Source organism: Phalacrocorax aristotelis, chromosome 7, assembly GCF_949628215.1.
Source record: "Phalacrocorax aristotelis chromosome 7, bGulAri2.1, whole genome shotgun sequence".
NCBI classification, from domain to species: Eukaryota; Metazoa; Chordata; class Aves; order Suliformes; family Phalacrocoracidae; genus Phalacrocorax; species Phalacrocorax aristotelis.
Window position 1 is genome coordinate 20,805,827 of NC_134282.1, and position 25,600 is coordinate 20,831,426.

Sequence of the window (25,600 nt, forward strand, 5' to 3'; positions counted from 1 at the left end):
ACAGGATCAGGCTCTGGAGGCAGTGTGGCTCTGTGCTATATCCTTTTGCAAATCATACAGGAGACAGCACAGTAATTTCCCTAGAAACGTGGAAAATTAAGCCCTTCACTTCAGCAAGGCGTCAGCAGAGCAGTCCTGTCCCCTCCCAGCCCAGCTGTGCCCAGCAAGCTCATCTGCACATCTGCAGCTTGCAGAGCTCAGCCTCGGGCTCAGCCTTTCCTCAGAAACCCCTAGTTCATCTAGCACTGAGACTGAAAAGCCGCTCCTCTTGCTGGAAAGGGCACAACGTACCAGCTTGCTCCAAGGAGGCAGAAGGTTGAAACTTGGTTACCTCTGGGGGACCACGGAGGTCTCAGCTGCATCAATGCAATTTAATGCCTTGAAACCCTGACCGCACGTGGGTGTGCAGGGCAGGACCATGAGAGCTGGTGGGAGTGGTGGGGGTGCAGAGCGCACCCCGGGCTCCAGCCACCCCTGGGATGCTGTGCACAGTGCAAAATTAATGAGATTGTCATAGGCGCAGCCGTGCAGTCACGGTTGAGGAGGTGCTCTCATCTCCAGCCCCTCTCCCAGGGTTTCCAGCCTCTCCAGAAAATTGCCCTGTAGAGTGTCATTGCTCATGCTTATTCTTAGCCCAATGGTGTGTAGTCGGTTTGGGTTTTGGAAGTTGGATGAAAGCCAATTAATTCAAGTTTAAAAATTCAGTCAGTTGGATGTGGTTGGTTATTTTTTTCTTTCAGCCCGTGCTTCATAGACATCTTGGTGGTGGGCATTGTAAGCGTTAGGGCCAAAGTGATCTAAACCTCTGCACCCGGTAGGAAAATAGTATTATTCCCATCTTATTCAGAGGGAAAAGAAAATGCAGGGATTTTATACAGCTTGCCTAACATGATAGCGAGACCCCCTTTAATAAAAACCAGATCTCTCATCTCTTAATCTTACACATTAACTGCAAAAACATCCTTCTTCCTTAATCCTTCTTTTGTACACTTCAAAACTTTGCACTAACAGTTTGTTTTTATTGGGCATGGCCTTTGATAAGTGATTTCTTTGAACAATAGCCAATTCACTGGCTATTGTTCAATGGTAATGAGCTGGCTTAACATAAATTCAACAGTATGCCAAGACTTTACACCTGAATGGGCATCCAGAGGTCTGAACCCCTATGTCTAATATTTGAAAAATATCCCCGTTACTGTTTAGAAAGAAGGATGAGAACAATTAGGAAGAGGACGAAAGCAGAAGTATGGCATAAATACAAACTGCGGTGATCTCAGGTACTTGGGCTGGTTTCTGTTTTCTTACGTTGTACTATCACTCCCTGTTTCAGTCTTTATAATGCCTTTTTCAGAGTGATGGTGAGACGATGATGTTGCCTTTAATTGGGGATGCTGGGAGCTGAGAACAGCTCCGTGAAGGCTGGTCAGTAGTGGGCAGAAGGGAAGGAAGTTTTGGCATCTGTAGGAGCAGAAGGAGATTTTGGATGACAGCAAGGAAGTCCTTTTCCTTGCTTGGAGGAATGATGAACTATTTTGTGCATCATTCTTCCATCTAAAGTAGGAGTTGGGAGGCCAGCTAGACTACAGTTAAGGCACTTCTTGGTCAATCTGGACAACAGTATCTCAGAGGGATGTGAATGGTTGGATCAGAAATAATTAATCAATGTTTTAATCTCCATGCTCTCTATGTGTTTACGTGTGTTCATGAAACTATTTCTATCTTCTTCCTGCCTTTGGAGGTGTTTATTACTACAAGCTACTGGAAAATCCTGGGGAGTGGATGGCCCTGCTTTGGCAAGAGCATTGATTGTACATGGAAATTAAGTTCTAGCAGCACTCAGAGTTTTTACCCTTCCCCAAGTTAAGAAGCACTTGTTACAGTTTTGTACTGTACAGTGATTTCAGTGCTAGGGAGGTAGATCCTAAGATATCTTCACTATGCTCAGCTCACATCTTGTGGGTTTAGGTCAGTAAGCAAATGTACTGTTGATGTTGCCTTTTAGAAGTTATACAAGTGCAGTAGGCTTGCCGCCTCCTTCAGGAGCTCTGGTGCTAAGGAAGCCCCGTGTCCACCCATGGGTGCTCTCCCTGGTGTGCAGGCAGGGAGTGCTCATTCCCAGGTTCCTACCTGCTGGTGGCAGAAAACAAATGCTGATCCAGCAGCGCTGGGTATTTGGAATATTGGGGCTGCCCCCACTCACATATTGCCCTGCAGAGTTGTGTTGCACTGCTGGTTCTGCAAAGCATTACTGTAATTGATTTTGTTTGTTGTTCACAATAATTTTCTCCTGGGGTCACAGATTAGGCAGTTTTGGTTTGCTCTTTTTTAGGTTTGGTTTTAATTACTATTTGACCTCCATGCTGTTGGTTTTCTTCTGCGCCTGCTATATTATAGTCATTTTGCTCTGGGCTGTATTCTGAGAAAAACTAGGACATACTCAATGCCTTTGGTAGATGTTATGCCTGGAAGGTGGCCCAGTGCTGTAAGAAATGCTCCTGACTGAGTAATAGAAGCCAAGAAATAAAAAGTTATGATAGCATTCCAGTTAAAACATGGGAGTACCTCATACAATTTCAAAGTGGCTTAGCCTATGTCACCACAGTACCAAAAGAAAGGTGGGTCCAGAGACTGCTGTTCCCAGGAGATCGTTGGTTGTATAAATAATCACTCAAATTAGGAGTTTTCAGTGATAGCCTAAAACCACACCTTCTGTCTTGCCTATGTCCTTTGCTAGTCTAGCTAGCAGACAGGCCATCCCTCCTCTGTAGAACCTACATGCACAGGTCATCACTGCAGGCTCAGTATTTATCAAGAGACAAGGCACTGCCTGACTTTTTGTAATGGGTGTAGTTTTAGATTTAATGTTCTTCTCTGCTTTCTGTGTCCGTATTTGTTTAAATGTCTTCCATGTGTGTTTCCCAGAGTGATAAGATCTCAGCGGCACAACCTCAGCAACAACAATTGAATTTAGCCCATCATCTTTCAAAAGCCTCTGCTGTCAGCAGCAGCCAGCGGTTCCTCCTCGCCGGGTGGAGGAGCTCCCTGGGAGAGCTGCCCACAGTGACATGCTCAAGCAGTGAATCTGGAATGGGCCATCCGTGAAGGCAAACAGCTGAAAGCAAGTGATGGAAATGTTAAATGAGATATGGCTGCGCCTTTTAAACCCCCACCTGGCTTACATAGAAGGTCAAATGTTTGTACAAGGTAAACAAAAAACATTTCTCTTAGCCCATGTTCAGGGGGTGTGAATGGTCATTACCTCCAAATCAGAGTAATGGGTTATGCAGCAACTTACTCCAAAGCTCTTGGTTTGACCCAAGAGCTGGAAATATCCACCTGGAATAACAGGGATCTAGGTGGGTAAAGCAATGGTGAGAGAACCTTTGGTAGAAATGCCTAGTTTAATTGGGATTTGCTATAGGTAACTTTAGTGCCTAAATCAGCAAGGCTCCAGCGTGCTTTCGTCAGTGTGACTTCTCTTGAATGAACTGGGTCTTCTGCTACATGTTTGTAAAGTTCTTAATTTAACAGGGCTCTGGCTTGCTGGGGATATTGCTATGTGATGGGTGAATATTGAAATTTTATTGTGCTGAACAGGCATAAACTTGCTATTTTATCATTCCTACTGAATTATTCTTAGAATGTTGTTGAATAGAATACTAACTTGTCAGCATGACTTCATTTTTATTGTATTTGTGCATTGAATCTAACCTACAGACAACGGTAAACTTTGCACTGTGCTGTGGAAATACTCCTAGTCTTTGTCTTGTGCTCTTTTAAACAACGCAATCTGCACAGTGTTTATCTAGAGGCATATAAGCCCCCCTATAAATTTATGCATATCCCAACTTTGTAAGTCTTACATATTAATTTGCTTATTTTCCATCTAAACAAAGGATCTCAGGAGCCCACAAAAATGGTCAGAATCATCTTGATCCAATTTGTTACATAGTTTTGCTTGACTGCTCAGGTATTTTTTGTGTTTGGTAAAAGACGGGTCAAACCCTGTATCTGGGCCTACTATTTTTGGCAAAAACCCTGATTTGTTTAATCCTTTTTGAACGCGAATCTCCTGAGAGCTTATTTTGATTTATTAACCTGATTGTTTAAACACAGAAGAACGATCTGGAACTGTGACCTTCGTTCAGGAAAGCGCATGCTCAAGATTTTCTGCTCTGAATCCCACCCAGCTCTATGCAATGTGTGTGAAGGACCCTGATGTGCACAACAAGGCTCTTCGGAGACACAGGTAAGCATATGCATCTCCCTCTGCAAGGTTTGGGTATGGTTGGCATGGGGTAGTGGGACTTGCACCATGCAGTTACCCAAATGAGGTCTGGAGTTCTCCAGTTGCACAGACCGGCCTCTCCATGGATGAGGAACCCCAGCCCAGCCTGTGTTGCATGGGGCTCTCGGCGCTGGAGCAATGTTGGGCACAGGCTGAGCTTGCCTGGAGGCTGAGATAGGGCACTGCACTGCGCATATGCACTGGCCAGCGGTGGGGTTGCTGTCTTATCAAGAACAGCCAGGGTTTGGGGGATGTCACCCCATGCAGTTTCATTAAATAATCCTTTCTTTCCAAAGGAGACCTGGAGATCGCCTCTTCCTACATGCTTTGGGAACATGTAGTGCCTTAGCTTCAGTGTAGCTCCCATCCCCCATCTGTCCCGTGGCGATATTTGAGGGGTCCCCAGCATAGGCGCTATACGGACACGGCACAGAAAGATGGTTGCCATCCCCAGAGCCTTGCAGTGAAAGTATATTTCCCCAGTGAGTGGCAGGATGAACAATGCTTTTAACATTTTCTGCGAGGCAGCAGTTGTCTGGGTCATTATACCTTCCTTCCTGTTACTCAGAGGTACTGACTAATTCACACATTCCTGGCCAACGTTCTTCCAACTTGGCTGCCTCAGAGAAGGTACCTCTGACAAGAGCAGCTGGATTTCAGAAGGTGCTGGGGAGTCCCTGCTGCAAAGCAGAGTCAAATTTGCAATTGCTGGCCTACGTTTTCTTTGTAATTGCGAACTCTGTGTTATCGTTGCAATTGGAACCAGGTATTTTTTTTCATCTCAAGGAGCTGATCTGAATGTGCTGCAAACAGCCCAGATGGACCAAGGAGCAGCATGGATGCACGGCAGGACAGTTCCCAGCCCTTGGTGGAGCTGCCTCCGTGGTGCAGACCGCAGTACAACTGCTGCTGACAGCGTAAAGTACACGGTGAATGTCTGGGGACGTGTCTGCTGGATGTGATTAGAGCTTCTTCTGCAAGCTGGGTGTTGGAAAAGGAAACCAATGGAAACAATAACGGAAGCCAATAAACAGCCTTGTATACAGCAAACTTAAATTCTCCATTTCGTAATAAATAGCAATTGCTCAGGGCCAATATCATAAACGCCCATCTCGGAATGCTGCTCTCCCCACTGACGATGACCAGATGTTTAGTCAAATCTGACTAACCTCTGTTTCACAAGTTCAGGCTTTTCCTGTGCTCTGGGCCAAACCCAAAGCTCACGGGTGTGATGGAGGGCCTCCGTGGGAAGCGGGGGCTTTGAGATGTTTTCAAAGCTCCGATGTTTTTCATATAAATATTGGAAAGCAGTCCTCAAGCAAGTCTCACTGTGTTTTGAGCACTGTTCACTTGTGAGCTTTGAAAATGCGTCAGATGTAGACATCAGTAAAAACACAGCATTGTGAGTGACACTGGAGTGAAACATGGGGATGGGGAGAGAGAATTAAAAAAAGCTTAGCTCACACCACTTTGTCTTGAATGCATCTCCCGCTCTTCTCCAGAGAAATCTCAGTGGGCATCACAGAGGCAGCTGTTTTAGACCTTAGCCAATGATTTTATGTGCTGACTGAAAGGAAATTAAATTTTGGCCCTTTGTGCTCTTTCCCAAAGCACATGCTGTAACTATACTTTTGATTTAGAGATGATTTACCATGGCTTTTAATTACCAGTCTTGACTGATCCTGATGTGACTTTACCTCAGGAAAGCCCTTTTCATCACAAAAGCTGTCTCCAAGGTGAGCTCTCTGGGCCTGCAGGTGAAGTTCAGAGAGTCAGCAGGTCTCACTGTCTTTCCTTCTCATTTCTAACTGAGAAGAGTGGAGCCAGCAGCACAGGGATGATTGTCACCTTTGGCTCCCAGTGACAATGAGTTATCACACCGGTAAGGGTTTCTGAAAATCCCTTTTTCACCAAGTAATGCTCTGGCTGTTGGAAGTGGCTCTGAAGAAGGATCTGTACCCAGACTTGGATTAATGTGTGTTTCAGTCTGATCTCCCTGTTGGCCAGGACTGACAGATGCTCAGCTAGATCGAGACTGAAAAGGCTGCTTCATGCCTTGGTTACCTCCTAGTCAGCATACAGCAGCACAGTGTGATTGGCTTGGGCTCAGAGCTTGTCAGGGAAATTTCTCTCTTAATCCATAATGCAGGGCATCTGTCAGACTTATTCGGTTTTCACTTATCCCACGGTGCCTACTGTGGCCTCTTTGAAGTGATAGTGTGTCTTGGTGTCCCTTTGACAATCGTCCATTGCACAGACAGTGAAAAACCAGGATATTTTACTGCAAAACTCCAATGCATAAATTTCTCCTATAGGTCCCCTAAATCACATAATCATCTATGAAATCCTCCAATATTTCCACTTTATTCTAGCCCCTCTCCTGCCTGTCTTTCAGCCCCTATTATAACAACACTCAGAAAAGTCAGCGGAAGGCTTGTCTGTAGCCTCTGCAAAGACTGGGTCTGTAAGTGTACCTGAATTATTCTTCACGCATCTAGGGAGTTCTTTAACTCTTAGGTATTGCATATGCACACCAAACAGCACCTTAAATTACTTCCTTTTCTCTTAAGCTCTGGCAGAGACAATTTTGGGGGTGGGATGTTCATGCTTTTCTGAACCACCATGTGTTTTCCAGAATTGCAACCTTCATGGCTACAGCTTGTTTCCAACACAGGAGAACCACATCCAGGAGCATAAACTGTGAAGTGATGAGCAGAACCCTCAGCTGCCCCATGTGCTTTTCCCTGTACATGAAGATCAGCACAAGGAAGCTGGCTGGTGTCTCCAGGTAAGGTAAAAAGAGGTTTAGCAGGTCAATAAATAGCTGTCTGTTAGAGAAACTTGGGGTGGAGATCTTTGTGGTGGAGAATGAATCATGAACTTGTGGATTACCCAGTGTTCTTGTCTAAGAAAACAAACAATTTGTTGCCAATCTGGACAAATGGTGATTTTTTTAATTTTTTTTTTTTTTTTTTTTTGTGAGCAGGACTCATTTAAAGCCAATGATGACAGCATGTCTCATCCCAGGTTGTTATAAGAAATCCTACATTCAATTCAACCCTCTTAATAGCCTGCCTACTCTCCTGCTAGGAACAGAATGATAGTAAATACTTTGTACCATTTTTTTTTTTTTTCCCCCCCGTATTTCACATAACAGTACTGGCACTGATGGCTTGCACTGGTGCGCCCTAAATCCCAGCCGTAGAAGCAACGTGCTGCTGTTGACAGTGATGCTAGCAGGATTTAAAAGGCTGGTCGTTGTTTTCCTGGCAAGCCCTTCTGCAAGTCCCTTGGTGTCTCTCCACCACCCCATCCCCAAAAGGCCAGGTGATGCCTCTTGGACACACAGGGCCATACCAGGCAACGGGAACCCAAGGGGACCAAAGCTGTGGCCCCTGCCACCTTTCTTGGCAGCACACAGCCTGTGCGCTGAGCCACCGCAGGTCAGAGGAAAGCCAACCTCAGTAACATCAGGGGCAAGTCTTGTTCTCAGGCAGTGATTCAATGTGGACCAAAACACCCACACCGTACGATATCAAAGCTTGCAGACAGCACAAGTGAAAAGTAATCTCCATGTACCTGATCTGTTGATTGATCGATGTTCCTCTGGGATGGATAAAGCTGTCTTATAGGTCTGGCCTGGCCCCTCACCTGCTCCTAGCAGAGGGGAATGGAGCCATTGGTATTGGTTCAGTTTCCATGGCTTTTGTAAAACTGTGTTTTGATGTTTGAATTTACCTGTATCTAATGTAGAAGGAGTCCTTTGTGCAACCCTGACGTTAACCATGGTAGGATGAGGCGTTAGTTTTACTCCTCTCTACTTCCAGGCAAAGTTTCTGCGTGCAGGCAGAAGGAAGGCAGGTTCGGGGAGTACTCTTCCAGCGCGCGGGGCCTGAGGAGGGGACGCACACTGCTCCCTCGACCCTGTTAGAGGGTGATGTATCACCCTGCATGTGTGGTGTCGCACATAGCTCTCCATTTCTGTCTGCGTGTCTTCCCTAAGAAGAAGGATGTCTGTCTTAGCACCGCCTGTAAAAATTAGGAAATGGTGTTTTATAGCTTGGCAGGCATGGAAGCTGGGGCTTGACCACTGTGCCATGAGGGGATAGCATGTTCTCCCTTTCATTGTTTAAAATACGTTGATTTGAACACTATAACAGATTAAGGCACTGTGGGTGTTTAAACTTTCAGGATGATTGATCACCTCTCAGAGAGAGGCAGATGGTACCATGATGAGTTCCAGATCTTTTCAGTTGAGCATCTCCAGGGAAAGCTTTATGGACCAGGCTGGGAGGAGGGTGCTTTTAATTTAATTATTTTTTAAAAAAAAAAACAATGTAGGTTTTCAAATCAAATCCTCTTGGCTCATAAACAGCAACTCTAAAAATTGACTCAGTTCAAAATAAACTCCCTGACCTACTCTAGGTTATGGATCAGGTGAAAGGGCCTTGGTTCACAGTCCCCCCAAAGGCTTTGGGAAGGCTTGGAGTGGGTCAGACTTTGTGCCATGGTCTCACCCAAGTGCTGCTGCATGGCCCCTGAAGGGAGCCCAGGTCTCCTCCCAGCCACGTGGCTTTGGACAGTGACCACTGCTTGGGTTACCCTACTTTCGGGCTCTTGATCCCTGGAGTAGGAACGTACTTTCAGACCCACTTCAAATACTCCTGGTGGAGTGGCTGTACTGACACTGTTAGCCCAGCAACCCTGTAACGGGGCTGATGCTCAGTGAGCTATCATTGATCTTCATTAGTGAAAAGCAACAAGGAACTAATGAGCAATGCTCAGGAGCTTTCCCAAAAACGTCCCGTTGCTCTGCTAGCCTTGGTTGTCTGAGGAGGGGGAGAATTGATTAGAAAAAGTAATTTGCCTTCTTGCTTTCTGGCATAGCTTTTAACACTTTTCAGCAAGTGTGCTGTGCTGCATCAGCCCTCCCTTCATCTGAAGCAGGTTCCCCCAAGCACCCCCTGTGCCTCAGAGCAGCAGCACCTGTCTCCTTGTTGGGGGCTGTACCTCCAGATGCCCCTTTGTCCCCGTTGTTTGCCGGGGAGACTGGGAAATCACACATTGGCTTCAATTCACAAACTGTTAACTGTGTGGACACTGAAGGAGCTGAATAGTCTTTTTGAAGGCAGTTTCTGGGCTTTATGGTGATGTAAAGTTTCTCCGTAAGCCAGTTGGCAGCACCACCTGGGTAAAAGCCCGTGCTGTGTCACTCTTCCTTGAAGTGCACTCCCAGCCTGCCCAAACCCCAGCTATGTGCCTGTTTGGGCTGTCTGGCTTGCCTTCTGCAATTAGTTAAAGGTTATTGTAGGTTTAAAATGTTGCCTGCTTTGGCAGTATCTGGAGTCCCTTAAGGCAAAGATGCCTGTTTATTGTTTTAACACCATCTAAGCACAACACAGAAAAATCCCTGTAGAAAAAAGTATTTCAGTGAAGCAGATTTTTTTCAAAAAGAAGTCTTGGCTGGCCTCTGAAACTTAAATGCCATTGGAAACTAATACTAAGGGGTTTGGGTGGGTGTTTTTTGTGGTGTTTGTTGTTTTGGGTTTTGGTGTTTTGTTTTTTTTTTTGCTTCCTCCATAAATCACATCTCAGAGCTTTTGTTATTCTGCTTTCATCCTGTTTTATCTTCTCAACGCTGATAAAGAGCACTTAGTTGTTGTCCCAGATCCCCAAGAGGTAAGCAGAGCTCCCGGGGTTGCTGGTGGTTTTCCTGGGGGTTGAGCAAGGCCATGCTCTAGCTCCCAGGCATCATGTGAAATTGGTGGTGGTGCCCATGAGACCACAGTCAGCCCACACCGCGGCAGCAGCCTGGTGTGCAGTGGTGGTTTACCAGCGCTGATGGCTCCACCTCTGTGAGCATGCCTGTTCAGTCGCGGGGCTTCTGCTGCGCAAGCCTGCTTGCAAACAAACATTGCCAGCATCGTGCTGGGCTGGGAAAAACGCTGGCGAGTAACAAAATAACTTTCCACTAGCTGCCAGTCGGTCTTCAGTGGGGCCCATCAACTGTGTTTTGTGCTTTGTCTGAGCATCAGTGGTGTTAGGACAGTCTGCCTGTGCAGTCTTGTTTCTTTGTGCTGGAAAATGGAGGGGAAAAAAAACCCTAATAATCTTTCCTGGCCGTGGTTCTCTTAAGTACAGCTGCTGGCAGCCAGGGCTGCACATGCGTGGGGCTGGGTTGGTAACATGGCCCATCTCCTCTAGGGCCACAAGCCACACAGGCTGCTGAGCTGCCTGTGGCTACTTGTCATGTGTAGGGGGCAGAGGAGGCAGCATCGCACCCCATGTGCTGGGGGCTGGCCTGCCACCCAGCCCGCTCGGGGCTCCCAGGGGTGCCTGCCTCTGCTGGGGGGCCTGCTGGGAGCCACCGTATCCCAGACCTTCAGGAACAGCTCCTCCAGGGCTCAACCTTTTTAACACTAAATACCCAGCCACCAGATAAGCCATCTCCAAAAGGAGGAAATCCCTTTGTGGGGTGGGCTTGCATATGAATTAAAATAAGCAAATGCCCTGAAATCTGTTTTGGGCTTATCTTCAGAGGAACTGGAATATCCAGTTCATTATGAAGATCCCCACATCCCTCAAAGTGTGAAGCAAGGCATGGCTGGGAAGTGAGAGTCTGTCTGTTGGGCTGTTTCAAGGTTGTGTGTATATATACATATATATACACATAGGTATACACACATGGGTTGTTTGGGGTTTTTTCACTTCAGCACCCATATTTTAAGCTTTCCCCGCACTCCACCAAGGCCATGCAGAGGAGCAGCCAGCCCAGCATTATGGTGTGCCTTCATTTCACACACATTGATGGGAAGATGCTAAATGACAGGAGAATTTAAGAAAAAAATTTTTTACAATGAGGGTGGTGGAACACTGGCCCAGGTTGCCCGGAGAGGTGGTAGATGCCCCATCCCTGGAAACATTCAAGGTCAGGTTGGATGGGGCTCTGAGCAACCTGCTCACTGCAGGGGGTTGGACCAGATGACCTCTAAAGGTCCCTTCCAACCTAAACCATTCTATGATTCAGTCCTCGTCTTGCTTGCACCTGGGTGGGTGCAGGTGGCAGTCCTGCTGCTCAGTAGGAGCAATCACACTTTGCTGGGCCCTGAAGCATTTGCTTGTTTCTGGTTACTCTAAGCCAGGTAATGTGGAATAAACACAGAGGTCTTCTTAATTCTCCAGCTCACTAGAGAAGACACTGACATATCACTCTCTGATCCTTTCCTACTATTAACCAGCAGGGCAGCCACAAGTGAAATGGAAATATCTCTGTATATATAATGCCTGACTGTACAGCCTGTGTGCCTGCAGTACCTTTTGAAGATTTTTCCAGTAATCTGGCACATGATGAACTGGAATGATTTCTGATTTCACTCCTGACCCCCCTCATCGTGCATGCATAATTTAGCAAGAATAATGAGCCAGATCATCATGTCTGCTATGATACACCAGCTGATGAAGTGGCCTATCATCTCTGCAGCTAATAGCTCATCCTGGTGCGAGCAGTGGTTTGAATGTCTTGGCTTTTACTGAAAGCACTGAAACTTCTGAGTGGATTTATTTCGCTTTTCTCCTTGCATTTGATGTGAACTTCATGCTAATGCATTTCAACTCTCTTGATGTTCCTGTCAATATTCCAACTTTCACATCTTTGCCAGTGAGGAGCAAATCAATTAGGTTCCTAAAACTTCACAGGAGTGATGGTTTCAAAGCAATTGCTTGTAAACACATTACTCAAGGAAGACTATTAGCAGAATGTTCTTCTTATAGGTTTATCTTCCAGAAGGAAAAAACTCAGGCTTCAGTATCTCTGGGTGCTTTTTCTGCCGTACTTTCCCTTTTGGGAGTCTTGTAACTACCATGTGAGATTCTAATGTTATATAAAATTAAACTTTTTGAAGAAAGAAATATAGATGAGATCTGCCTAAATTCTGAATTGTACTGATTTTTTCTGCTTTGTTAAATGGCAGCTGTGGTAATGATCTTTTCTGAGGATGAGGTTTTAATAGCAGTGCACATTATACCAATGTTTTCCTAAAAGCATGAAGTGGAATTCACACTTAAATTATGATTTGATTAAAAGTGGGATTATGTGAACTCACAGTAATGATCTTTCAGTAAGAATAATTCCTTTCATCTTTCTGAGGGTAAGCTGGGAGGAACCCTCTTGGAATAAGCAGGGTCGGTCAGAGTGTTATTGTAAACCTCCCATTGTTTTAAGAAGAACTTGGGACATTTATTGAAATACAGTGCTGATGCGTGCCTGTAAAGTTACAGTGCATCCACCATCCTTCCTTTTGGTGGGCTGCAAAAATCTCTTTATACCTCTTTTTTGTAAAGGTAAATCTGAATATTGTAATTTTTAAAGATTTTTAAAAGATTTTTTTATAGGGTTTTAAAGATTTTTTTTCAAACCCCTCTGCCAGCGCTCAGCTGGACAGGGAGAAGGGGGTTCCCCTGCAGCCCTCTGCTCGGCAAAGTCCCACCACTCCACTGCTTTCTCTTTGCCATTTTAGGAACCATGCACATCTTTTGCCCCTTTGGGCATGCGGTTGGCCAATGCTGTGCTGCGGCCCAGAGCCTGGGACATGATGCTGTGGAGCCTGTTGAGCCACTTGAACAAGAAACAGCTGCTCTGCCTTCTTTGGTCTCTCTGGTTTTAGACATAAGTTGTTTTTTTCCCAGCTTCATTCGGTTGCCATCTTCAGAGCTTCTTCCCTGCCTGAGAAGACCCTGGAGACAAACGCATCTCTGTCATTTCTCGCGCTCAGTAGTATTCGGATGCCTTGTGTGCCCCAAATTGCTGAAGCAGAGCTTCACTACTTTGTGCTGGGGAATTATAGGATCCTTTGCCGTCGTGGACACTGTGACTGAAATTCAATTGGGTATCTCTGTCCCACATGCTATTTGTTAATCAACCATGGGACCAGTTGGCATTTTACAGGCAGCCAGCGGGTGAGCACTCTTGCAGCTTGTCATTCACAGCTTGCTGGCTTGTGCTCAGGATGTAGCTTGTTGCAAACATAGAAACTTCTCCGGAAAGTTTGGCAGGTTGTGTTCTTTGAGAATAGTGGTTGTGCCATGGGCTTTGTAATACATTTACTTTGATACAAATATTATTTTATTAAGTTTGATGGGAGAACTAAACAAAATATTTTTGGGGTAGTTATGTCAGCCTTAAGCTGCTTTCCCATGTTAATACCCCATAAATAAAAAAATGACGACATATTCTTTGTTCAGAACCATACACAGACTGTTGCACAATATCCTTCTTACTGCGGATGAGCTTTATTTTCTATGATTTTTGACTCACCATGGTTGGATGAGTAGCCAGGAGCTGGCTCTGAGCAGAAAACAGACCCCTGGGAGGGGACGAGCCCGGCGGCTACAGCAGGGCTGGGATGGCAGCAGGGGTGGCCATGGTGGCCGGGGAGGGGTGCGCTGGCTCTGCTGGTGGTCGCCGCCCTGGGTACATGGCAGGAGCTGTACCCTGTGAGAGGAGGGGTGAGTCTTGGCAAAGGCCCTCCCGCACATCCAGTGGTTGATGGTGGTGATGGTGTGCAGTGGAAACGACTGGCGAGTGTGATGTTCCCTATGTCAAAATTGGAGCTGGTGGCTTAGGCTGGGGATCAGGGACAGCTCAGCAGAGAGGGGATGTTTTTGTACCCTCACCAGCTGACTGCCCTTTACCTGTCTGTGTGTCTCAGGGTCCCTGGGACTAGCTGGCAAGAGCTGCATTCATCTCCTTGCTGCAGTGGTTGCACACATGGGTTTGCTGTGTGCCATGGTTCAGCCCCAGTCAGCAACTAAACACCACGCAGCCTCTTGCTCGCTCCCCCCACCCCTCTGGGATGGGGGAGAGAATGGGAAGAGCAAAAGGCAAAAAAAAGAAAACTTGTGGGTTGAGATAAGAACAGTTTAATAATTAGAATAAAATAATAATGATAATATTGATTATCATAATAACAATAATGATAATATAATAAAAAGGAAAAGGGAAAAACCCAGAACCACAAAAAATACAACAGCTCACCGCCCGCCGACCAACACTGCTGGTCCCCAAGCCGCGATTGCTGCCTCCCTCCCCCAGCCAGCTCTTCCCAGGTAACACACTGGGCATAACGTTACATGATATGGAATATCCCTTTGGCCAATTTGAATCCGCTCTCCTACCTGTGCCCCCTCCCCTCCCGGCTTCTTGTGCGCCCGGCAGAGCATGGGAAGCTGGAAAAGTCCTTGACTAGCACAAGCACTACCCAGCAACAACTAAAACATCTGTGTGGTATCTACATTGTTTTCATGCTAAGTCCAAAGCACAGCCCTATGCCAGCTGCAGTGAAGAAAATTAACTCTATCCCAGCTAAAACCATGACACTGTGCCATGCCATCCCCTTGTTCCACCCTGCGGGACACAGTCCAGCACCACAGCCCCCGTCCAGCTGTGAGCACGGCAGCAGCTCTGCTGGCTCGCAGGGCTGATCCTGTAATGCCAACGCTTAAAAGGAAAATTTACCTGCTGCCAGCATTTAGATGCACAAGAGAACTCTAGTCTTCGCAAGTCCTGAGCAGCAGCAGTAAGCAAAGGGCTGCAAAGGGGGACGCAGGAAAGCAGCTATCCGATGGGGATGTAATGCCAACCTGAGCTGCCTTGCCCTGATGCTTCAGGGCCAATGATTCCAGATTCACACTGGGGTATCCCCAGAATTAAAACATGTGCATGGAGCTGCTTTTGCAGGCAGGTAGCAGACTCTGCTCAGAGTAAGACTGTGTAGAGCTCCTTAAGTCTCTTACTCAAATTATTTCCATACTCAGCCCAAAAGCACCGAAGTGATGTAAGCACACTCGGGCATTAGAGGCAGCCCTAGGAACTCATGCAGGCTGTGACCCTGGGTGCCACTGGCATTTTTAGCTAATTTCTTGTGCTTCAAATAAATGTCAGAAGAGTTGAGGGACACGGACAAAGTGCAGGAGAATACCAAAATGAGCTGCCATCACTTACATGGTGAAGCCTTAACAGGCAGCAGGGCCTTGCTGTACTATCCTGCAAGCACAGCCCTTATGAAGGGCTGGGTTCATCCCTTTCTTCACTGCCAGACTGCTTGCCTGCAGATTTTGAACATCCTTCAAGTAAAAATCAAACAAAGCTGTCCTCCCTGCTCAAAAGCTCCCAATTTGTCTCTGCCAGTGGCATGCTGACGCTAATGGGAGCTGGCGATGGCGAGTAACGGCAGATATTGTGGCACTGCAGATGGAAAGTCCAATGGGGGAGTGAGCACGTGCTCTATGTCTCACTTTCCAACTCCAAGCTGATGCGGTTCAGCTGCCAACAGCAGGCAGAAGGCAGAGAAAGCCTGCAGCTTGGGAGAGGCTGAGCTGAGTTTCCACAGGAGGGGTCCAGCAGGCTCTCCTCCAGCTCCTGGCACCACAGAGGCTCCCCAGCTCTCTGTTCCTTTCCTGGGGTGTTGCTCATGCACTGTCTCAACCCCACAGTCTGAAATGTCATTTATGTGCTCTGTATATTTTGCTTCTTCCCACCGTCCTTCAGCAAGGTCCTAGAGTAAGCAGTAGCAGAAGGGTCCCAGTGTTTCTTCTGTAGGCAGTGGCTGAGCGGGATGGGATGTGTGCTTCTCCCTCAGATGTCATGGGCAGCTGCAAGACAGCCAGTTTAGAAACTGGTGCTGTCTTTGAGGAGAATCACAGTGATGATGGCTCCTTCCAACCCCACTCATTCCAGCTGATATCCCTATGCTGTTCTGCTTTCCTTCTCATCTCCATATTCCTAATTTCTCCTCCTAACCCCCTGTCTCTCCCCGTTTCATCCCCCGTCCTGTAGTCGGGGCTGGCTGTGGTGGTATGACCAGGCATCTTTCTGCAGAGGCATAGGACATGCTCCGATTGAAACAGGTGCTTGCAGAAACACGGAAGGCTGCTGAGACCAACCCCTCCACATTATCCAAGTGCTGCTCTGCATCAGAACAAACTGCAGTAAGGTTTTAATTGAGTCAAAACAAGGATTTTTTTTCTCTTCCCATTTCTGACATAAGCATTCCCACTAAAACCTTCCTGAAAAATTCAAGCTCAGGCAAACACCTGGCTTGGAAAAAAAAATTCAGTGTACTTGATTTCACTTGTGCAGCTTTACAAGCACCTGAAAAGGAAAGGTGTGGAGGCAGAGAGTGCTAGGTAGTTGGTGGCTGCAGCTACCTGTAGTGCCCATGAGGCCTCGGAGCAGAGAGGAAGCAGCTGGCTGGGGCGCAGGGCTGCCGGCTGAAGTGTGCTTCTTGCATGGCACCAATGGCCAAGGCTGACAGCGGAGCTCGGCTCCGACTTCATCAGGAATTAGATTAAGATAAAATCCTATCAAGGTTTCCCTTTCTAATTCTTGCTTTTCACTGGGTACACACAAATAAGCATTTAGCATATAGTGCATGGAGCTTTTGGTGCCTTTTGAAAGATTTCTTTAATACCAAGGCTCACTGGAAGTAGGTCAACTGAAAAATAAGTAAATTACACTTGCAAAAATGCATTAGGAGTTGCAGTGTGCATAAATCTAGCTGCCATTTAGCAGAGGTCCTAACAAATTAGAAATTAAAGTTTTAGATAGAAAAGTTTTCTAGGCTGCAGTTGGCAAAGCAGCCTCTGCCTCTGGGCTCTTTGCCTGCCCTGATGTTGCTTTTCCACCTCACCTGGAGAGCTGCAGGAGCAGTGTGGGGGGCAGCTCATGACACAGCTTCATGTGTCAGATATCCTGTCTTTTCTTTTAAGGTTATTCCATACAAACTTGTTTCTGGTGCACTCTTTATAAAAAGGATTAATGTTGCTACCACTAGCAAAGCCCTGTTCAGGGGCAACGAGTGCTAGGCACTCCTCTGAAAATCAAAACCTGCAGCTTATGTTGATATGATGTTTGGGCATCACCAGGGTTTTGAAGCTTGAAGCCTTCAAAATCATTCCCATTTTGGTCACTGAAAAGCCAAACTCATAAGCTTGCAACTGCTGCTCTTTTTCTTAATCATTGGGGTGGGGGAGGGGAGAGGAGCTCCAGGGAAATACAGTTTCAGCAATCAAAATTTAAGTGTCTCTTAGAGAAAAAAATCCAAAACACCCTGAAACCCCAATCTTTCAAAACCATAGTCTGAGTATGCCTAGCCAGAAACACTAGGAAATCTGTTTCTCGCAGGACATTCCTTAGCCTCCAACAAACATTTTAAATACCAAGTCTCCAAGAAGCAGCAAAGCAAAGCAGTTTAACATAAATATATTGGGAGAATTGTGATGACAAATACTTTGAAAAAGGCATTTAAAAAAATATTAGTGTTTTCTTGTTTCTCAGGCTTATAGTTTCTGGGCCAATCACCTTCAAACTGCAGAAAATCAAGATTTTTTCCTCCTCTCCCTCTCCTCCCACCTAATTTGAACATTGTTCTCTTTCCCAGCGTGGTTCTAGTTCTGCTGCCTGCCAGGCATGTCTCTGCCTCCAAACACATACAAAACTTGTGTTGTATTTAAAAATAAATGTTTGTTATGCCTTGGCACCCATGCTCATCCAGCTCCCATTTGAAGGGTAAGTAGTACTTGATTTCCTTTAAAAGGCGGCAGAAGACTAGTAGTCAAGAAAAATAGTTTTGAAAGTGCCTTCCTTTAAACACCTCTCTGGGTGTTTATTTTGCTGACCTTATGTGCTCTCAGATACTCAGGTGGGGAAGGTACTTCAGCATGTGCTGCAGAAATCAGTTAGATAAGCAAGTTTAAAGCACAGTGTGTTAAGTGCTCATCTGTATTGCAGATAGACCACTAAGCACAGTTACTGGGCAGTCCTGAGTACAGCCAAGGGCAGTCGGACAGGGAGACTTTTAACTGCTACCTGAGTTCGTGTTATATTACCTTCACAAGTGGTGACCGTATGTAAGCCTGGAAAACTTCTCTTTAACTCTTCATTGCTGCTACGGCTTCTTTATGCTTGCATGGTGAGAAAATTCACCCCAGCACCACAGAAGGCAATGTGAAAACCCCACGTCGCTGTGTTAAGTCCTCTTGTGAAGCAGAACCATGCTTTGAAATGCTAAGAGGCTTCTTCCTTGTCTGTCTTCATCTTCTCCTCCCGTTCCCCAGCTGTTCAGCAGTGAGTGTGTCATCCTCCTTGCTGTATCAATTTCTACTGCAGGGCTGCAGTGTGATGCCACCACTGAATTCTTCTGTCTGATCAAGTATTTAGCTCATTTTTGCTAAAAAATGCAACTTGGCTCCTGGATATAGCATCCCTGTGACCTTGAAAAGCAGGAGATGCTTGCTTGCTTGCTTCGTCAGGGTAACGGTTTGTGTGCTCTAAAGCCCTGGGGTCCTGAGCGCTAAATGTATGATAGTCAGCACTGGAGTGAGGAAACTCGATTACAATTGCAGACACTAATGTCCTGTCAGCTCATGGGATTGCTGTCCTTTGTAACTGTGACCAACACAAGGCAACAAGGCCTTGTAATAAGGTTCGGCTGCTTACCAACACCCCAATGTGTCACCTTTTTTATTATGCCAGCTGCATTTTTCAGGAGTGGCTTCTACATTCCCTGTCTTGGGACCTTGTCTGAAATTCCAAAATACCTTCTTGTGCCTTAACTTAGGTTTTGCATTTGTTTATTTTATAGCTTTCAGGGAAAAAGCCCTGGTTTTGCAAGGGAGAGGGGGTAGCCTGCACGATTGCACTGCACTGAGTGTCAGTTGTTACCAAGCCTATATATTTAATTCTCCACAAAAACTTTAAAAAGAAAGCTATAGTAATTCTACTCCAGGTTAAATGCTCTTTTAAATGTAGGGAGGGAATTACAGTTGTAGAGAGCTAGTAGTTTCATTGTATTTGAAGTAGATTTTCTCTCATTTTAAAATCTTTTATTAAATAGCATGCAGATATTTCTACATCTGTTCATGTTTTCATGCAAAACCATACATTTTTGGGACATTGTTATATATGCATCCAAGACAAAGAAAGAAGAGGTAAGGCAGTCAAGATGTACAAGTGCTCCTGCACCTTCAACAACACAAGTAGAAGCTGAGGCCTGACAGAGGCTCCATTTCTGAGAAAACTCAGCAAATTTCTCCTGGGACTGGAACAGAGAGGCACATGGTGATGGGGGATGAGACTAGGACTGCATACCAAATCACCTGCGTGTCGCCAGTGGCTTTTCATCCTTGCTGGCATTGGGTTTTTGAATCTTGTTAAAAGAAAGAGCACTGAGCATTATGAGTGTATAGGCTCCTCAGAAGAAATAAAACCACTGCCCAGGAGCTTTGCTGAGGCCCAAGCTGTTGGAGGAGGTGGCTTTGGCCAATTTATAGACAGAGGTAAATGAATGGGAATATTCTCTGCCTTGCAAAGTCTTTGCCACTGGAATCCCTCACAGGTCTGGAGCTCTTTGGCAGCATAAAGAGAGTCTTCAATCCATATGCATATACATGGCAGATGGCTGTGCCTGTGCACTCAACTGATCTTTTGAAATCATTGCTATGATGTGACTTTAAACTGATGCTTTCCATACCCCCGTGTCCTGGAGTGGTGAGTCCTGCCTGCATAACAGAACAGCATTGTCCCTTGCAAGGTTAAGATAACAGTAAATGAAAATGCAGTTTTGCTTGAACGCAACAGAATACCTATCTGGAAAGATAAGAGATTCTGCTGCAATCAGTAGTTAGGTCTGTGTACCAGTAACATGTCAAGTGCGGGACAATGGTTTTCTGTTGTAATTCCGTTTTAAGCTTTTAAAATTGTGACTCTCCATCGCCTCGGCAGCTGTAGAGTAGCTCAGCTCCCCTGACTGCCATGGAACTCCATTGATTCACTGTGTTTGCACATGGTTTTGCTGAGGAAGGTGAGGGTGAGCACTGTGTGGTGATGCTCAGCGAGGACGGCAGCCCTGGCAAGCAGACCTATCCTCTGCCTCACTGCCTGGCTCTGCTTCGTGCAGTGTGGGATGACCTGAATAGCTTCCTTGGAAAGATTTATTAGCTTCCCTCTAAACAGGGATCAAGGCATGATGATGCAGTGCTGATCACAGTTTGGATGAGGACCGGTCTCTGTTTGCCTGGTTTTTCTTACAGTCACGACTCTTTCACTGTTTCAAAGGAGCAGAGACAGGGCATGAAACTCAATGGAGCACCTTTCTTTTTCTTTGTGTGCAAGTTAGTTATTATTATACATTTTGTCACTTGGGTTATACATAATCATAAATCAGAGCCAAGCAAATCGGAATGATAAATACATTACCACAAGCAAAATACATGGGATATTTGTCTTTGCATTCTCTTAGTTAGCTGTTTTGCCCGAGGTATTTCACAAGAGCAATTTCTCTCTTCAGTTACTTGGTATAACTGTATTAGCAAAGGATGAAGTAATGATTGTTAATGATGGTGTCCTGGTTTCAGCTAGGATAGAGTTAATTTTCTTCCTAGTGGCTGGGACAGGGCTGTGTTTTGGACTTAGTATGAGAATAATGTTGATAACACACTGATGTTTTAGTTGTTGCTAAGTAGTGCTTACACTTGTCAAGGACTCTTCAGCTTCTCATGCCCTGCCAGCAAGGAGCTGGGAGGGGGCACAGCTGGGACAGCTGACCCCAACTGGCCAAAGGAATATTCCATACCATTTGATGTCATGCTCAATATATAAACTGGGGGGCAGCAACAGCACCTCGGGAACTTGCTGGATACCAGTTGGTGGGTGGTGAGAAATTGCATCGTGTGCATTACTTACTTGGTATATTCTTTTACCGTTATTTATTATTATTATTATTTTCCCTTCCTTTTCTGTCCTATTAAACTGTCTTTATCTCAACCCACAAATTTTAATTTTGTTTTCCCCTGATCCTCTTCCCCATCCCAACCGGGGGTGGGAGGAGTGAGCGAAAGGCTGTGTGGTATTTAGCTGCCTGCTGGGTTAAACCACAACAGATGGGTAAATTGCTGTCCGACCTGGTGAATCCCACATATTTTTGTTACCTATTAAAATTTATCTGTTGAATATTCCTCCACAGGGGACTAAGAGACAACTGGCCCTTCAGATCCACGTAACCAACCATCTTGTATCTACTATCAGCAGAGGTTGTGCTCTACTTAAAGTATAACTTATTCCAAATGTTATTTCCAGATGATCCAGAGAGAAGTGCTTACAGATGCGCCTGAGCTGAGGAGAACAGCGAGGGAAAGGAGAAAGGGCATTTGTGTCCATCTCATCAGGAAGTTTTGTCACATTGCCAAAACCCCAAAACATTCACGTTGCCAAACCCAGTTTCTCTTGCCCTCTAAATCAGTTCAGTATGCTGTGCAGAAAAGCAGTCTGAACAGCAGTGTCCTTGAAGGAGCTCGCTTATTTTTAATTGAAGATAACGAACCAGATGTTCAGCGTATACTGGGAAACTCAAAACGCATCCCTACTGCTGCAGGGCCAGACCTGCATGTGATGGAGTGGGACCACATGTTGCTGGGATGCTTTTCTCCCCGGAGCTGCTTGTGTCTCCCTCCCCTCCCTGCGTATTGTCCTCGGGCTGCAGTAGGGCTGGGTGTTTGTGCTCCAAACCTTTCCCTACCCTGTCCCCTACCGCGTCACTGCTGACCCTAATCCGCACTGCGGTGACTCAGCCCTTCTGCAGGGCAGCTCCTCCTGCCTCCCTCCCTCTCCGTGCCTGACCTCGCGTACACTCAGATGCGCTTCACAGTTGCATTCTGTTTTATATGCTTATTTGGAGTCAGAAAAAGCGTAAGTGGAAAAATAGCTGCTGTAACAAGTTACCTGACTTGTCCTTTTCTGTGTGGCTTGGCAGCAACCCCAACTTGCCAGAGCAGTGCTTAGCAGTCCCCAAGCCTCCCAAACTTTGGCATCCGGTCATCTTTCAACTGGAGCAGAACCCAGCCATTTACAGCGAGGAGGAACGGGTGCTTGTGGGAGACATTTGCATGTGGTAACTGTGCTCAATGGCTCTCAGTCCAAGTATTGAAAAATGCAAAACACCCTGGAAAAACTGCTGGCCTTTAATACTTAACTCTTTGGTGATCACGTAGCAAGCAGATAACAACTGTAGTAACTTGGTTAAAAGTACATTTGTTTCCCCTTTTACCGTTTACTTAAGAGAGCAATTAAATCTGACTTCCCAGCCTTGTTTAGAATATCTTTGTGGACTTCTTTTCTTGTCTGCGTAAGAGATATTGCTATTTACTTCACTCATGTTACTCTATTTCAGACTTAATATCCTTGAATTTATTGATTTACTATTTGAGTCATTATAAGGTAATGAATTTTCAGATTCTAGCAAGGATTAATCTATCAAGACACTGGTTCACAGACATGCTTTCAGTGAGACCTGCTGAATTAGCTTGCTGAATCACGTGTTGTATATGAGCATCATTTTCAGTGACATTTATCTCAGGTGGCAGCATCTCCTGTCTGCAATATGAAAGCGGTCCACAGACTTGTGTCACCGAGGAAGGGTGACAGAAAAGCTGCAAAGTGGCCCTAACAGCTTTACTCCTAATGTCTGACAAGAAGCTAGGCAATACCTGGGGGGAGGGGGTTGCCCAGGGTTGAGGCAGCGTTCCCACCACCTCGCTGGACAATGGTAGTGGGGAGACCTGGAGCACAGAACTAAAACACTTGTCAGAATTTCAAGGCCAAAATAGCAATAGGAATTTTGGTACATAAAATCAATGCACAAACACATGTATAATAAAGTATATTCTAAAAATACATCATAAATTCCAATGTGCATACAGCATGTAGTTACCGTTAGCACCTTAGCCCTAGTCTTCTGCATGAAAAAAGCTCCTCTGTGAACTTCAGCTGATCTTTGGTCCTTCCTTTAGCAATCAAGTATATTGTTTAATTTTTTTGGACAGTACCCACATCACTGACAGGCACTTCATAAATATAGCTAAATCCACCCTGGCAGGATTCATCTCTAATTTTACAATGTGATTTTCTGTGTCAGACGACTGTATTTTTTTCCTAACTGTTTTAACAAAAGCATCCAATATGATTCAGGTTTATCCTCTTAGCAATCATACGTGTTGTGCATTCAAAATAACCAACTCTGCCGTCTGGAGGGCTGTACAGTGCTCCTGAAGCAGCAGGTGAGATGCTTTAATCTGAGATTCCCATTACAGAGCTGGTGCAATCAGTCCATCTGACTTCTTAAGACCTATATGTGAGATTTTTTTTTTCCTCTGTGGCTAGGGGTGACTCACTGACTGCAACTTTGCCAAATTGCTCTGGAGAAGCAGCCTGCTTATCTGTGGTAATTGCTCTACTTCTGTTTCTCTTGCAGGGTGACTGATGGGCCAGTACCTGCCCAGCTTCACCTAAGCCTCGCTCTTAGGGCAGGTGGAGGTGCAGGCTGCTGTGCCCTCCCCACGGGATCATGCTGTGCCAGCCTTGGCACTGAAGAGCTGTTGGAAGCAACTTGTTGAAGAGGTGCTGCCATTTTGGCCAGTCTTTTGATGCTCATAGAGCCAAAGGTTTTACTGGGGTTTTTTACTGTGTTTTACTTTCCTCCCTGTGCATGCTCTCCTACTGCAAGCTTGGAAAGCAGAAACATTCAGAAACACCTGGAGCTGCTGGGTGAGAAGAAAATCATATCAGTGATTGATTTGAATGGGAATCACAGAGTTGTTGACGGGAAGACAAGGCTATGGTACATCATGTCTAACGAGCCTGTTTACCTTCTGTAGTTCTTTCAGAATGTTTCTTCCCCCCCCCTTTTTTTTTTTGTACATGGAAAATCTGGGGGTGGTTCTTTCCTTTCTGCTTGTAATCTCTGGGTTTAGTTAAACCCACAAAAATGCTGAGAGAAATTGCTTAATCCTGCTGACGTCTGTCATCATCTTTCAGCTCAATATAAATTTTTGTAAGATTTTGAGGAAACCGTCATTTAAAGTGTTTTTTTAGGCCTTGACAGAAGGTGGTATCTGTATGTCTTATGGAAAGTTCTTTTTAATAAGTACAACTAATATATTGCAAAGCCAGTGATCTGCACATTCATTTTTTAAGGGTACGTTGAGGAAATATCCTAGGCAGTTGGGCTGAGCACTCTCCACGTGCTAAACTTAAGCTAGCACAGGTTTCACCACACATGACTACTAAGAGTATGTATCTGTGAGGGTTTTGCTTTCTGCTGTGTTATGCTTTCATATATCAAAGATCTCACTCAGTGCAAAGCTCAGCTTCTAGGCTTTATGGCATTGCTGCAGCCTTGTTCAAAAGAGATGTTTACTATGTTCTCCCTTTTTCCTTCACCTTTCTTTGAAAATACATGTGTTCTGAATGGTTACAGGTTTGACAGTTACCTGTCCATGTATTTTGCAGGACAAGATCTGTAGCAGAACAAAATAGATTTATGGGTGTATATAGGCTCTGGCTTCCCAGAGGAGTTATTGGCAAGATCCCTTTTTTGGCCAAAATGTCCATGACTCAGTATCCATCACTGATCTCTGGAAGTCATCATTGTACCTGTCAAATTGTCATGTTTTTCCTATCTTACAAGTTTCCTAAACTGCTATTGTTTAAAAAAAACCCTTTTAATTAGGTCTTTCTTACAAGTCTATTAATGTATTTATATGGCCACCTGCACTATCTGAATAAGAACCATGTCTCCTTCCCTTTACCTTCCATCTTTCCAAATGATATGCTTATAACTGTGGCAGGTATTTGTGTTCAAGTCACCACCTAATCTAGAAAAATGAGATCTTCTTGTACATCGCACCTCTGTCCTTACGGCTGTATTTCAGACTAATAGCTAACACTGAACTGAACTTGCTGTTGAACTGTCTATCTAGCAGCCTGAAAATATCTGGTCTCTTGTGACTGAATTAAATAAGCAGCAAAACTCAGTAAATTTGTTGTTGTTGTTGTTGTTAACAAGTTTTATCACAAATTCGGACAATCTCCTGAATCTCTGATGTTCTGAATGTGGTCACAAACCTTCCTGGGTTAGCGCTAAATACCCACGTGCTTGTATGACAGGTTTCCCAGGCTTTTTCTCAGTTGAAGCTGTAATGATAATAGGGCAACATAGTATAGTGTATCAGGCTGGGAAGACACCTCTTGAATGGAAAGCCTGTGTCTCTTGGTAGCATCAGATGCTGCACAGAAGATTGCTTAAGTTGAGCTGGTTGGGAGGTTTTCCTCACCACTTCCTGAAAGAAAGATGTGGTTTCAGTAAAGGGTAGTGTTTCTTTTTTAAAAAGAAAGGCCAACATTTGATCTGGGGGAGTGGGGAATTCAGCTCTCCGTCAAGGAAAACAGGAGGAGACATTTCCTCTGGGAAATGTTGATGAAGT

General features: G+C 45.3%; 1 long non-coding RNA gene across 1 annotated transcript; it reads left to right on the top strand.

The window, feature by feature from the left end:
• Window positions 1-1,292: 1,292 nt before the first annotated feature.
• Window positions 1,293-25,143, top strand: LOC142059914 (uncharacterized). The gene is made up of 3 exons (XR_012661543.1): window positions 1,293-4,249; window positions 5,075-7,076; window positions 23,590-25,143. It is a non-coding gene; the product is annotated as an uncharacterized LOC142059914 (long non-coding RNA).
• The last annotated feature ends 457 nt before the right edge of the window (window positions 25,144-25,600 follow it).